Here is a 13,670-nt window from a genome sequence, read left to right on the forward strand (position 1 = left end):
AACTTGTAAGATCACTTTGGAAATCAATATGGTGGCTTCTCAGGAAAATGGGAATCAGACTACCTCAAGATCTAGCAATTCCTCTCTTGGCATACACCCAAAGAATGCACATTCATAAAATTAGGACATCTGTTCAACCATGTTCATAGCAGCATTGTTTGTAATAGTCAGAACCTTTAAGCAACCTAGATGTCCCTCAACTGAAGAATGGATAGAGAAAATGTGGTACATTTACACAATGCAGTATTAGTCAGCAGGAATAAAAACAGTGGAATCTTGAAATTCACAGAGGAATGGGTGGAACTAGAAGAAAACATCCTGAGTGAGGTTACCCACTCACAAAAGACAAACATTTTATGTAGTTATTCATATATGATTTTTAGACATAGAGCAAAGGATTATCAGTCTACAATCTATACTGTCAGAGGAGCAAGGAAACAAGGAGGACCGCAAGAGAAGATCGCATAGTCCCTCAAAGAAGGGAAGGAGGACAAGTACACCTGAGCAAATTGGGAGCACGGGGGGGGGGGACGGTGAGAAGAGGAAGGAGGTGGGAAGGGAAGAAGGAGTGAGGGGAGGAAAACAAGAAGCCTGAGACAGGGGAGGAATAGAGGAGGGCAATAAAGGAGATGCCTTGATAGAGGGAGACAGCACAGGTTTGGAGAGAGGTCTGGCACAGGGGAAATGTTAGGGGATCCACAGGGAAGACCCCAACCAAGAATCCAAGCAATAGTGGAGAAAATACCATTGATGCCCTTCCCCTATAATGAGATTGATGATTACCTTTGTTACCATTCCTAGAGCCTTCATCCAGTAGTTGATCTTAGCAGAAACAGGCACCCACAGCTAATCACTGAACTGGAATCCAGTTGCAGAGAGGTAGGATGGATGAGCAAAGGAGCCAAGACGGTGCTGGAGAAGCCCAAAGAAACAGTTGACTTAACCTAGTGAGAGTATGGAGACCCTAGTCATAAAGCTGGAGAACCAGCCCTCTGAATGTGGGTGCCAGGTAGGAGGCCAAGGCAGTCTATGGAACCTCTAACAGTGGAGCCAGTCTTTATCTCTAGAGCACAAATGAACTTTGGGAGCCCATTCCCTATGGAGGGATACTATTGTAGACCAGATACAGCAAGGAGGGCCTAGGCCCTCCCCCAAATGATATGATGGACTTTGAGGGTCCTCCGCGGAGGGCCTCACTATCCCTGGGGAGGAAGTAGGGGGTAGGTTGGGGAGGTTCGTGGGGAACATGGGTGGATGGGAGGTCGAGGGAATGGAGGGATGGATATGTAAATATGAGTGCCTCTAAAATAAAAAAATAATAAAAAATATGTTGCTATTGGAAAGGTCAAGAAAGAATGAGAGATAGGAAAATGATCAATTATAGTTACACAAAAGATATCAGTTCTAGTGCAATGCAGAAATGTAATGTGGCTACAAGTAGTTACAGCCAGTGTATATTTCTAAAATGCAGATGAAAATTTTTACTTATTTTCATCATGAGAAGTGATAACCGTGTGAGAAAATGGATATGTTAAAATACATTTAAATATTATACAATATATGTTTATATTAAAACATCATATGTTATCCTAAACTATGCAGAATTTTATGTTTTATATATCAGGTAAATAAATTATAATACAATATTTGCAACAAAATGCTTATAATTCAAAAATTTTCTATGATACAAAAGCCTTCATAACAAAATGAATGCTGTGGAAACAGTGAACTTGGCATACATATTAAGTTGTAAAGAAGGAAATTATATGATGATGATATAAAGATGAATTATGTTAATAGAATGTTCATTGAAATATAAGTCTCAAATTCTTGTGTTTGAAGATAATGAACTCATTCTTTTTGGTATAAAGAAAAATGATCTCATGTGGAATTTCATTGCTTTTATTAAGGAGACAACATGAAGGCCAAAGTAATCTTTTGCTATGATTCAAGGGCATTTATGTTAAATAGTGACCAAATCAGAATAAGATTTTTCAACTCATTTACAATGAACTGACTCAGGAAAAGGACAAAATATCTAAATATGGACATTTAAAGGAGCCAACTATACCATTTTAAACAAATAAGAAAAGAAGCTCAGAAATATATTTCATTAGATGACTGCAAATTTCAACAACAATATAAAGGAATCACAACCTATTCAAATTAATAAAATAAACAAAAGCCGAATATGAGCTGTCAAGGATGTGAAAACAAAAATTTCGTCATTGCTAAAGTGAATTGAAAATATTATAGCCACTTTAGAAGGCAGTTTGTAGTTTCTTATTAAGTTGATCACACATGTAATGTATTTCAGTCATATTTCTACTTATTTATCCAAAGCTTGAAAACTGATGTCTTCATGAATACATACACCACAATGTGTATATCATCATTTCTCATAGTATTCCAGTAAATAGCTAGGATGGCATTTAAAAATTGAATGGATGAATTATAGTACTTCTATGTATACATTGGATAATTACAGAGCTAAAAAGAAATTAACTATTATGCTATGTAAAAACAGAATACACCGAGTTCCTGTGACTTTCTTCCTGCTCTGAGCGCCAAGGCTCTGGCCACTGGCTTCTTGCCACTTCCTTAGTGCCATGGCCCCCAAATGGCAATCTGCGCTCCTGCCTCAGTCCAAGAAACTCAAATCATTGCCTGCTGCAAAGCTGGAGGGCAAGTCGGCCCCTCTCGGCCTGCTGAAGGGAGAAAATGAACAGCAAGAAACAATTCAACACATTGAAGAAGTACAAAATGAAATACACTTAATGAACAAGACAGTGAGGAAATTTTGAAAGTTGAACAAAAACAACAAACTCCACCAGCCATTTTTGCAGAAGATGTCAGAATGGATCTCCAAAATCCCAAATTTTGGGGTAACAACATTTGTCAACCATCCACAAGTGTCTGCAACGCTTGGGGAGGAAGGAGAAAAGGCTCTTCATTACCTGACCAGAGTTGAAGTGACAAAATTTGAAGACATTAAACCAGGTTGTACTCTATTCTATAAAATAGATTTTTATTTTGATGAGAATCCTTACTTTGAAAATAAAGTTCTCTCCAAAGAATTCTACCTGAATGAGAGTGGCGACCAGTCATCAAAGTCCACTGAAATCAAATGGAAATCTGGAAAGGATTTGACAAAACACTCAAGTCAAACAGAATAAGGTCAGCAGCAAGAGGCAGCACGAAGAGCCAGAGAGCTTCTTTACCTGGCTTACTGACCATTCTGATGCAGGTGCAGATGAGTTAGGAGAGGTCATCAATGATGATATTTGGTTCCTGATATGGATGATGACGAAGGTGAGGCAGAAGATGATGATGCTGATTATGAAGAGGAGGAAGGTGTGGAAGATATTGATGAAGAAGGGGTGAAGATGAAGGTAAAGAAGACGAAGATGATGACGAGGGGGAGGAAGGAGAGGGGGATGAAGGCGAGGATGACTAGCACAGAAGACTGATGGATTCCAACACTCTTTTTTATTTTCTTTTATTTTTAATTTTCTGAAGTCCCTGGGAGCAAGTCACAGTCCTTTCTCTCCCCTCCCCAATCCCTCTTGTGCTCAGTCGCCCTGTTTTTGAGGTCTCTTCTCAACACCAAGGTTCTCAACTTATTTGGAGGGAAATACCTTGAGCAAAATACAACAACAAAAAAAGAATCTCCACTTTTCTGTTCTAAATTCATTTTTATCCTCACCTCAAACTGTGTATTCAACACTGCCAATGTGCTCTGTGGAGAAAAAAGAAAAGCCCTCTGGCTCACTGGCCTCTACTGGAGGCTGAGGGGTGCTAGGTCCCTGTGCAGTGGTGCATAGAATTCTAGCTGTTTACCTTTCTCTGTATATTGGGCTCAGAGGTTACACTGTGTCTTTATGTGAATACAGACAGTTAGCATGTATCTGTCTACTTTCTCTTGTTTACTAAAAAAAAATGAAAAAGGGGTGTATAGAAGGTCAGCAAGGGTGGGTTTGAGATGTCTGGTGGGGTAAGGGGGCATTGTGACAGCATGCCTTCTCCTTTGGCATATTTAACTGTGATGTTTAATAGACATCCTTGCAGTTTAAGGTGACACTTTATTTCATTTTTAAATTTGAATTAGAAACAAGATTGTTTTACATGTCAATCCCAGTTCTCTCTCCCTCCTCTCCTCCCCTGACCCCCTTTCTAACACCCTACCTCTCCCATACCTTTTCTGCTCCCCAGGGAGGGTGAGGCTTCCATAGGGGGTGTTCAAAGTCTCAGGTGACCCTTTTAAAATAAAATTCTCTCCTAACGATGATTAGATCATTGCCACTCAATGGGAAATTCAGGGTTTTATTGGGAATTGACATTCTTTGTTATAACTTTATTTTTAATTTTTATTTTTTATTGTTGGTTTTCACTGGAAGGTAAAACATGCTCATTTTTAAATGTTGAAATGTACATGTTGCGTTGTTACAATAAAACCAATGTCTACAAAAATTTCAAGGCTTGAAAGCGGAAATAAAAACAGTAAAGAAAACACACAATGAGATAATGCTGGAAATAGAAAAGCTGGGTAAATGATCAGGAGTTACAGGTGTAAGTATAACCAATAGAATACAAGAGATTAAGAGAGAATCTCAGATGGTGAAGACACATTAGAGTAAATAGTCATCAACCAAAGAAAATCTTAAGTCCAACAAATCCCTAACACAAAATATCCAGGAAATACGGGAAACATGGTAAAAGAACAGTGTTTTCTGGTATCATAAAACCTAGTCTCTGGGAGGCAGCATTGGGCTCATTCCTAGCTCAGGTGTCTCTGTCCTCAGGTTTTGAAGTGTGTGTTATCTTCAGCAACAGAGAGTTAACTTCCACTTTTAAGGGGGGGCAACAAAGTGCGTCAGAAATAGGGTGTGTATTTGGGGAATCACTTGAACTTCCCTGGCAAACAACATAAAAGAGGGCTTCTCATGCTTGGTATTGTAGTTTTGGTAATTGGTCACTGGCTGTTGGTGAAAGCATTGGCAGCCCAGATGGTAAAAGTTCATTAAAACTGTATGTGCATATTTTAGAAAGATCTACATGTACTAGAGATTTGGGGGGGAGTAAATAGTTAAAAGTATGATTCTTTGTGACTTTTTCAGATATCTTTATTGTTAGTTTACCCACCTCCCTCCTTGTTCTGTATTTGCCTATCTCTATATCCCTAAAGAGCCCTCATTTTATCATTGCCCCTATCAAATTGGTGACAAAGAACAGTAATACAAGGAATAAAAATCCAGAGACAGATATTGGGCTTCAACCTGAAGATCAGAAAAGCAAAGCACCTGGCCACTAGCTCTTATCTCTACCTCAGGCTGAAAGGGTCTAAATCTCTGAGACTGAATACTGAATGCCCTACTCCTGTCTTATATACCTCTCTAGAACTGAGATTAAAGGCATGGGATCCCAAGTGCTGAGATCTCCTTTGTGTGAGCTGTTTCTCTTTTAGACTGATTCACTCTAATATAACCCTAGGTGGCCTTGAACTCATAGAGATCCATCTGCCTTTGTCTCCCAAGTCCTGCCCAGCTGCTATAGCAAACTAGTGTGGTTGGTAGAATTAAAGGTGTGTATCACCATTGTCTGGCTTTCTGGATGTGCCTCCCTTTGCATTTGAATCCCAAGTGACTTTATTAGATCATAAGCAATATATCAACACAAAGAGCTATAGGCAACTGAGGAGAGTTTGGAGCAACTGAGTTGTCTTCACCAGGAAAGGCATACAAATTGGTTATCCAATGCCAAACATTCAGTCCTGAAATCATACATGCAAATAACATTATACAGTCTGAACAGGTTATATTTACGAATGTGTGTGTACATGAATACATATGTATATGTACACATACATACATGCATGCAATAACAGTAAAAAGGAGGCTAAGTATTTGAAGGAGAGCAGGGAGATGTGTGTGAGAGGTTTTGGAAGAAGAAAGGAACAGATGTTGCAATTATAATCTTAAATATAATAAAAAATTTAGCATCAAGACACCGGCAGTTCAGTTTCATGTATGCAATGCTAAAACATCATTTATACACTTAGGCCATTTATGATTTACAGAATGGAATACAGAACATAAGAAAGCTGCCTAAATATATAGCAATGTATAAAACAAGCTCACCAGAACTTGTAAGGAGAACCTATTTGAGACCCAAGAACTCTCAAAAATGAGTGGAATCTCTAACAAGGCCCAAATCCCATGCTTTAATAAAATAACTTCTTTGCCATACTTTATTGTCAGCAGTACCATTGTTACACATGTAAATTGAATATGTCAAATTAAAGACATGCATATTATCAGGGAAAACTAAAATTTTGCAATTGGAGCAGGAATTGACAATTAAGCAAGAAGAGTGGGACGTAATGAGGCATGCAATGAAAGATAAGACAAATGACATTCATAACTTTTGATGTTTTATTTAATATATATATATATATGCATAGAATATAAGGAAGTGTTTAGGTGCTTTTATGCATAGATTATTACATGTATGCCTCTCCTTGCTTTGACTGATGAGAGGAACAAACAGAAACAAAGTTTGTTTTCTAATACTATTTTCTAGTAAAGCAACCAGAATTCCTTGGAGATAAACCTGCTTTCAGAATGGGGCATTAAGTGAACAGAGTGAGACTGTTGAAACTTCCAGAATAAAAATATTTTCAAACTATAGAAAAATAAAGGAAAGCTCCTTATTAATTAAATAATACCAGATGGACACAGTATTCACTAAATTTTCTAATTGCTAGTGTTTGAATAACTTGAAGAAAAATTAACTACAATCCAAAACAGAAACTTCCATGCTGATATTACTATCATATTTAAAAGCAAATAAAGTTTTACAATCCCCTGACTAAGAAAATGTCTGTAGCAAACAAGCACAAAAACTCTCACTATGAGTGTTGGTTGATCAAGGTAAATTCCTCCTAAAAATTACACTGTGGAAAGGAAGACTAAGAGTACCTCAATAGTGAAAATAACTGCAAAGGATGGCCTCAGCCTTGAGACAAAATGTAACAGCAGCACACTGTAATGCAAGTTCTAAGAGGTCTTAATAATAAAATCCCAGAGTCAGATGCAGAGGCCAAGGCTGAAAGATCAGAAAGATGAAGGGGCAAACCAAAGCCACACCTTACTTTGTCAACTTCCTACCTAAAAGAGACAGGTTCCTGTTTCCTCTCGCCTATATGCCTCACTTGCCCAGTCATCTCACTTCTTGTCTCCACCTCCTTAGTGGTGGGTTTAAAGGCATATATCCCCATTGCCTGGCCTTTTTGGTTATCTAACGGCAATCTCTACCTTCTGATCCGCAGGCATGCTTTATTTATACAAACAAGATATCACCACAGCATACATAAAGAATACCAATAGTATGTGTTTACTTCAGTGTGATGAAAATGTTGCATTTTATCTGTGATCCTCTCTCACAAAGAATGTAAACACTTCTTCTGGCTACCTCCACCTGTTTCTAAAACAATTAAGGACAAATATGACTATATTATGATTTTATGATACACAAACATGGCACAATGCTATCATGACAACATGAATATGTTTTCTGTCATTGCAATGACAATATTACAAATTAGATCTTAGTATGCACCAAGTACTTACACATTATTTTTCTTACTAACTCTCCAAAAATAATAAGAACATTAAATAAACATATTATAAACTTCTGGGGAAAAAGGCCAACACTTTCCTGAGCACACATAAATCAGCTGTTTTGTGAAACATTCTGGTGCTAATAAACTACTATTAGTGGCCAGAGTCAGGGGTATTTTTCCAGATTCTTGTCCTAGTATCTAACAATTGTAGATAATGTTCTAATTATACACAGGCATAAGATGGGAAGTAGGAGAATGTCTCTAAAGTTTTACTAGAGAAAATGTTTTTTCCTTATTGCACATCCCTCCAATACCAGTTCAGGCTGAACTGGCCTTCCTAGACTTCCTGCCCAGATATAATGGGAAAGCATTGGAACAGAATCTGGCTGGATTTGATTATTTCCAAGCTTTGGGAAATGTATAGCACCTTTCAGAGATGGGATTGTATGTGGGCCATTACAGGCAAGGATTTAGGGTGGTTTTGAGATTACTAGGTGTATTGTTTAGAGAGGGTTGTGTATTCATATTTATGTGCAAGTGAGGAAACCAGGCCACTAAGTGGATTACTGCAAGATGGGGTATGGATAACCAAAAGCTAAACAGAGCCCCAATATAAATTATTTCCTATGCTTTACTGAATCACAACGTCAAATATCATTGCATTGTTCTTTACTTTAATGCCAATAATACATATCATTACTTTTAGTTGATGATATGAAATATATTGGCTATTAAGAGACAATATAAAGAGGATAGTTTTGAAAATATATCCAAATATGATGTCTCAAAAAATGGAAAGATTCAATTAGGTCCCAGTGGAGCAGCAGAAATCAGAAAAGCATGACAAGGCTTAAAGCATGAGCTGCTCAGCAGGTGGCAATCAGGAAAGAGTCCTTCCTCAAGAAACTGAAAACAGATGGCGAAGGTGAGCAGATGGTGAGCAATGACTTTGCTATCTACTAGAGAGGAATGGGGGCTTGTACAAGGAAAGTTCCTTGATGAGCTCACGGAGAAGTTTTTCTACATTTCTTTAAAATACGGTTTTAAATACGGTTTTAAATACATGTTCTACTGCCTTTATCATTTCTTTTGGTTTCATTTTTTAAATACATTTTCAAATAAAATAGTTACTTTATTTTTCCTTTTCCTTTCCCTCTTCCAATCTCTATCATGTCCTGCCCCAATCTTAAACTGATAGTTTACTTACTATTATTGTTATAAATGTTGGCACTTTCGAAAAACAAGACCCGAAGACAAGTGACACATCTTTAGTGCAGAACTGAAGGAGGAGATTGTTGTCAAGCACAAAACTTTACACCCAGTTGGAGGTTCAAGCATAGAAACATCATTTATGGCCGGGAATTGGTGGCGCACACCTTAAATCCCAGCACTTGGGAGGCAGAGGCAGGTGGATTGCTGTGAGTTGGAGGACAGCCTGGTCTCCAGAGAGAGAGTGCCAGGATAGGCTCCAAAGCCACACAGAGAAACCCTGCTCAAAAAATGAGAGAGAGAGAGAGAGAGAGAGAGAGAGAGAGAGAGAGAGAGAGAGAGAGAGGACACATCATTTATTTTCATAATTTGTTTTCATAATCTTAGGCCTGAGTAAGTTGAAATGGTTTCTTTTGTTTTTGTACATTTTTGAAGGCTGATGAGAATGAATAAGTTGCATTGAAGCTTTATTTATATCTTTATAAATGAATGCATTTAATCTCAATAACATCTCATGGAGACATTCTGGTGATTTTATTATTTTAATAAAGATATAGATGCATTTGATTTTCAGAACTGTAACTTAAAGATAATGTACTTATAAGTTTGATTTCTTGTAAATAGGATGAACTTGTCCCTACTTGTAAAATATTTTTGAGATTATATTATGATGACAATGTTTTTCCATTTCCCTTACCTCTCCTCTCTCCAAACACTTCTTCTATATGCCCTCTTGGTTCTTTCTCAAAATCATGACCTTGCTTTTCATTAACTGTTATTTGATGTATATATGTATATTCATATATATCCCTAATATAACCTGTTCAGTTTGTATAATGTTATTCATACATATGTTTACAGGGCTGACCATTTGGTGTTGCATAAGCAATTGGTGTGCTTTTGCATGGGGAAGATTCTTTCTTCTTATCTGTGCCTCCATGGGAAAGAGATTTTTGCACAGATATTGGGGAAATATTAGTATTATTTTCTCCTAAACTTTCACTTTTAAGCATTAAATCACCTTTTAGGAAAAAAAAACAAAATAGTAGATTAATATACATATGCAAAACAGGATGTTTCTAAATAACCAAGAAACACATAAAAGAAGCAATGAACAACTGAATACTGAAGGGGAGACTGAGGGAAACAGAAGCAAAGAGAATGAATGAATTCAACCAAATACATGCTTCTCCTTTCAATTCTTCTGTCTTCTTCTGTTTTATTTTAGCCCACTTTACATGGACATTGAAAATTACGCATATTTTTGAGTCCATTATCTCATTGGAATTTTCCGCATTAGCTTCTTCCTGTTCTTTCAGCACACAATCTTCAATTAAGGGGTAGTCCTAATGCTGTAGCTAGCCCTCTTATCCGGAACTGAATTATGCTTATTATGTCAAGGCTATTTTACTTAACAAATATCCCTTTAAGTCAGGATCATCTGCTGAAATAGAAGACACCAAGCTATGTTTGATTCTCAAGCAAATGGCTTCTGTTTGCCTCCCAGTATGTATATGCCCATGCCTCAGCAAAATTATTCATCACAAATTTGAATTAAAATCACACCTGCATTTTGAAGAATTGTTAAAATAATGGTAATTGCTAACCTCACTGGCAGATAAAGGAAAGGACCACTTATGCAACAATTCCATGCTAGTTCCACTCACACAAATTTTTGTTTATTTAATTTTCATAACAGCTCTGTGATGTATAAATTACTAACCTATCAGATAATGAAGAAATAAACTTAGAGATTGAAGGAAGACTATGCAAATAAAGCCAGAACTTTCAGGTTGCAATTATTGCACTAACACAGAACTGGATCCACCACATTAACTCCACAACATTAACTCTTTCCCGTCTTCACTGGTAAATTGGAAAAAATGAAGCCATGCAAAAGACACGAAAACTTTCTTCACATTTGAGCACAACTTCCTTGTTTGAAACCTTAAATTATGAAAAGAGTCAAGCATTCGTATAATGTATAAAAATCACCATTCACTCCTTTATTTCACCACAACAATCTACATTTTCAACATTGTTTCACCTTTCTATGATCCTAGTTTCTCTACAGTGTTTCAACACAAGTCTATGATCACATGTTATTTAATCTCCTACATTATTATTTTCTGAAACTTGGCTCATAATTAAATAGTTGGCTAATCAACCACATTTTCCTACCTTCTTGAAACAATTTTTATCTTTTCTGCTAATCCTTTTCCTGCCAGTCAAATGACTTCATTAACTTGGAATTAGGTGAATTTTGCAAAATCAGTACTTTTCAGCACCTTGAACAACCTATAAGCCACTATAAAGAGTTGGCTAGAATTTTGGTTTATTATAATTAAAAGAAAATGTTAAGAATGTAGAACCACACAGAGCAGACTATGGTAACTGAACAAATTATGATTGCTGATTTTCAACAAAATCAGGAACAAATAACTTGAATAAAAGTGTGTCATCATCTGTAGAACATAAGAATATTACCTGCATTCATTTTCTCTTCTTTTTCACAATTTAAAGATCATCAGAAGAACATTAAACCAGGCCTGATTGTCTGTCACAGGTCTGTCATAGGATCAACTAGGAAGGCTAAATTTTGGAATTGCAATTCCAAGGCATCCCTGAACTGTAGAGAAAGGTCAAAGCCAATTTGTAACTTAGTACAATATCATCTAAATTGTTCAAGTAAAATTTAAAGGATTATGGATTGTAATTTAGTGGTAATGAATTTGATTGGAATGCACAAGTCCCTGGGTAGAATCCTCAGTAACATGAAAACAAAAAACAAAACAAAACAAAATGACCCTAAAGCAGAATGCCATTAGTCAACATATAAAACCAGTTTCCTCTCTAGCCTACAACTGTGATTAATCAGGAAAAAAATTTAAAAAATGTTTGGGGAAGGGATAAAATGTCCATTTTGCAAAATGCTTGGACATTCTTTAATAAATAAAATTAATGTTGTCATTAGTGGCAGCTCTAAGCAAAACTTTTATTTTTTTTTTCTTGTGGATAAGCACTCTTTGGGGAGATGAATATTGCTGCAGTCATATTGTGCTTTCAGTTAATGAGATGTGGTTTCTATTTGTTAGAGTTTTATGGTAATGAAGCTTATAATTTACTGACAAACTGGCTTGCTTTCAAAACCTTCTCTTATTGCACTGACTTTTTTGCAGCAGAAACATTGATGTGCTAATTTGTGTGTTTATAGCAGCAGATGTGCACCTTCACTGAAAGGCTGGCAGGGTGAGGGAAAAGGACAGGAGCAAAGAGGAAGACAACAAGAGGTCCTCCGAGTTTTCAGTGGGTCACAATGCACAGAAATAAATGAAACAGTGGCACAGCTTCTTTGAAACATTCAGAAACTCATTAAGTATATTTTCTTAAATATCAAATATTTATCAAAAAATTTGGTTGAGTTATAAACACACTATTTGCCAAATCCATCGTAAAACCTGAAGGGCAAAAACTGTCATTGAAAAATTCAGAAGCTGTTACAGGAAGTCATTAAATTACAATTAGGTGAAAAGCACATCCCTACCCTAAAATGTTTATTTAATAAGGCACAGTACATTTATTAACAATAGCTTTACAGTGAGGACTTTTATAGTGCAGATATGTGTTTTGTATCTAAATTTTATGGTTCATAAGAGTAAAAATACCACTCCTAAATTCCAGCCCCAAGTTTGTCAATGCTAGTAAGACAGCTGAGAAAAAACAACAAAAAAAAACCTCATAGTATCTTGACTTTTCCTTTGGTAGGAAATTGAAATATTCTAATCACAACTTTATCATCTATAATAGAGGACATAAAACCATGATTGTTTTGCAAACATCCTCATTAAACACAAAGCAAAATACAATTCTTGATGTAATGCATGCAATGAGAAAACAAATGAACGGAGGGTAAGCTGTTTATAGTGCTTTCTCTTTTAAAGCAGGCTATGAAATGAGGAGACAGGATTGGGAAACTTAAGTTCATCTGTGGCTAGAAAGGAAGAATCCGGAGGCAATTGTTGATCATCTTAGTTTCAGAGAAGCTTCCAGATAGTACATCATACTAACTTGAAGAAACTGAACACAGCTAGGTTAATAAGCAATACTGGATTCTACTTGCAATTAAGATACTTTTATACATTGCAGCCCAATATTTAACTGCAATATTTTTCAGCATTGATTTTCTAAGATTTAAAATCTGTTAAGGAATAGATCCACTAAAACCTTCAAGCATATTAATAATATACATAGTCTCTGTCCTGGAAGATATCCAAACATATAAAGTATTTCACTAGCAATTTCAAAACTAAAACAACATATACAAAGTACTTGAATTCATATTTGTTTTTAAGAATGTAATTTATGCAAGTGGGGTATTTGATATAAACATTAATTTCATCTTTCAGTATGATTTCTTAAAAATTTTATTTATGCACATGAATTCATTATATAACTTTTTATGATATTCTGTCTTCATATGGTATCTAATAGAATAAACATAAAGCATATATTTGATAAATGTACAACACCCTTAAATTTGCATTTAAAAGAGTGGTTAAGCATGCAATACCACTCAATGAGTAAATGTGCTTGCTGCCAAACTGAGAACCTGTGTTCTGGCCTGAGACCCCATTGATGAAGGGCAGAACCTGACCCCAGAAGTTGTCTTCTGACCCGCATTTGAACAATGTGGCCATCCACTCCTCCATACCCTACATAAATTCAACTAATACATAAATCTTAGCAAAAACAGAAGAATGCGCTTTCAAAATGTAAAGCCTATGACTTTTATAAATATGTTGAGACTTGATATAATGTCAAATAATAGCTTTAGTTACTC

At 36.3% G+C, this 13,670-nt stretch overlaps 1 pseudogene; it reads left to right on the forward strand.

Annotated features, from left to right (window-relative positions):
* The first annotated feature begins 2,609 nt into the window (after positions 1-2,609).
* LOC100763515 lies at positions 2,610-3,509 on the forward strand (annotated as a pseudogene).
* The last annotated feature ends 10,161 nt before the right edge of the window (positions 3,510-13,670 follow it).

Source organism: Cricetulus griseus, chromosome X (assembly GCF_003668045.3).
Source record: "Cricetulus griseus strain 17A/GY chromosome X, alternate assembly CriGri-PICRH-1.0, whole genome shotgun sequence".
Taxonomy (NCBI): domain Eukaryota; kingdom Metazoa; phylum Chordata; class Mammalia; order Rodentia; family Cricetidae; genus Cricetulus; species Cricetulus griseus.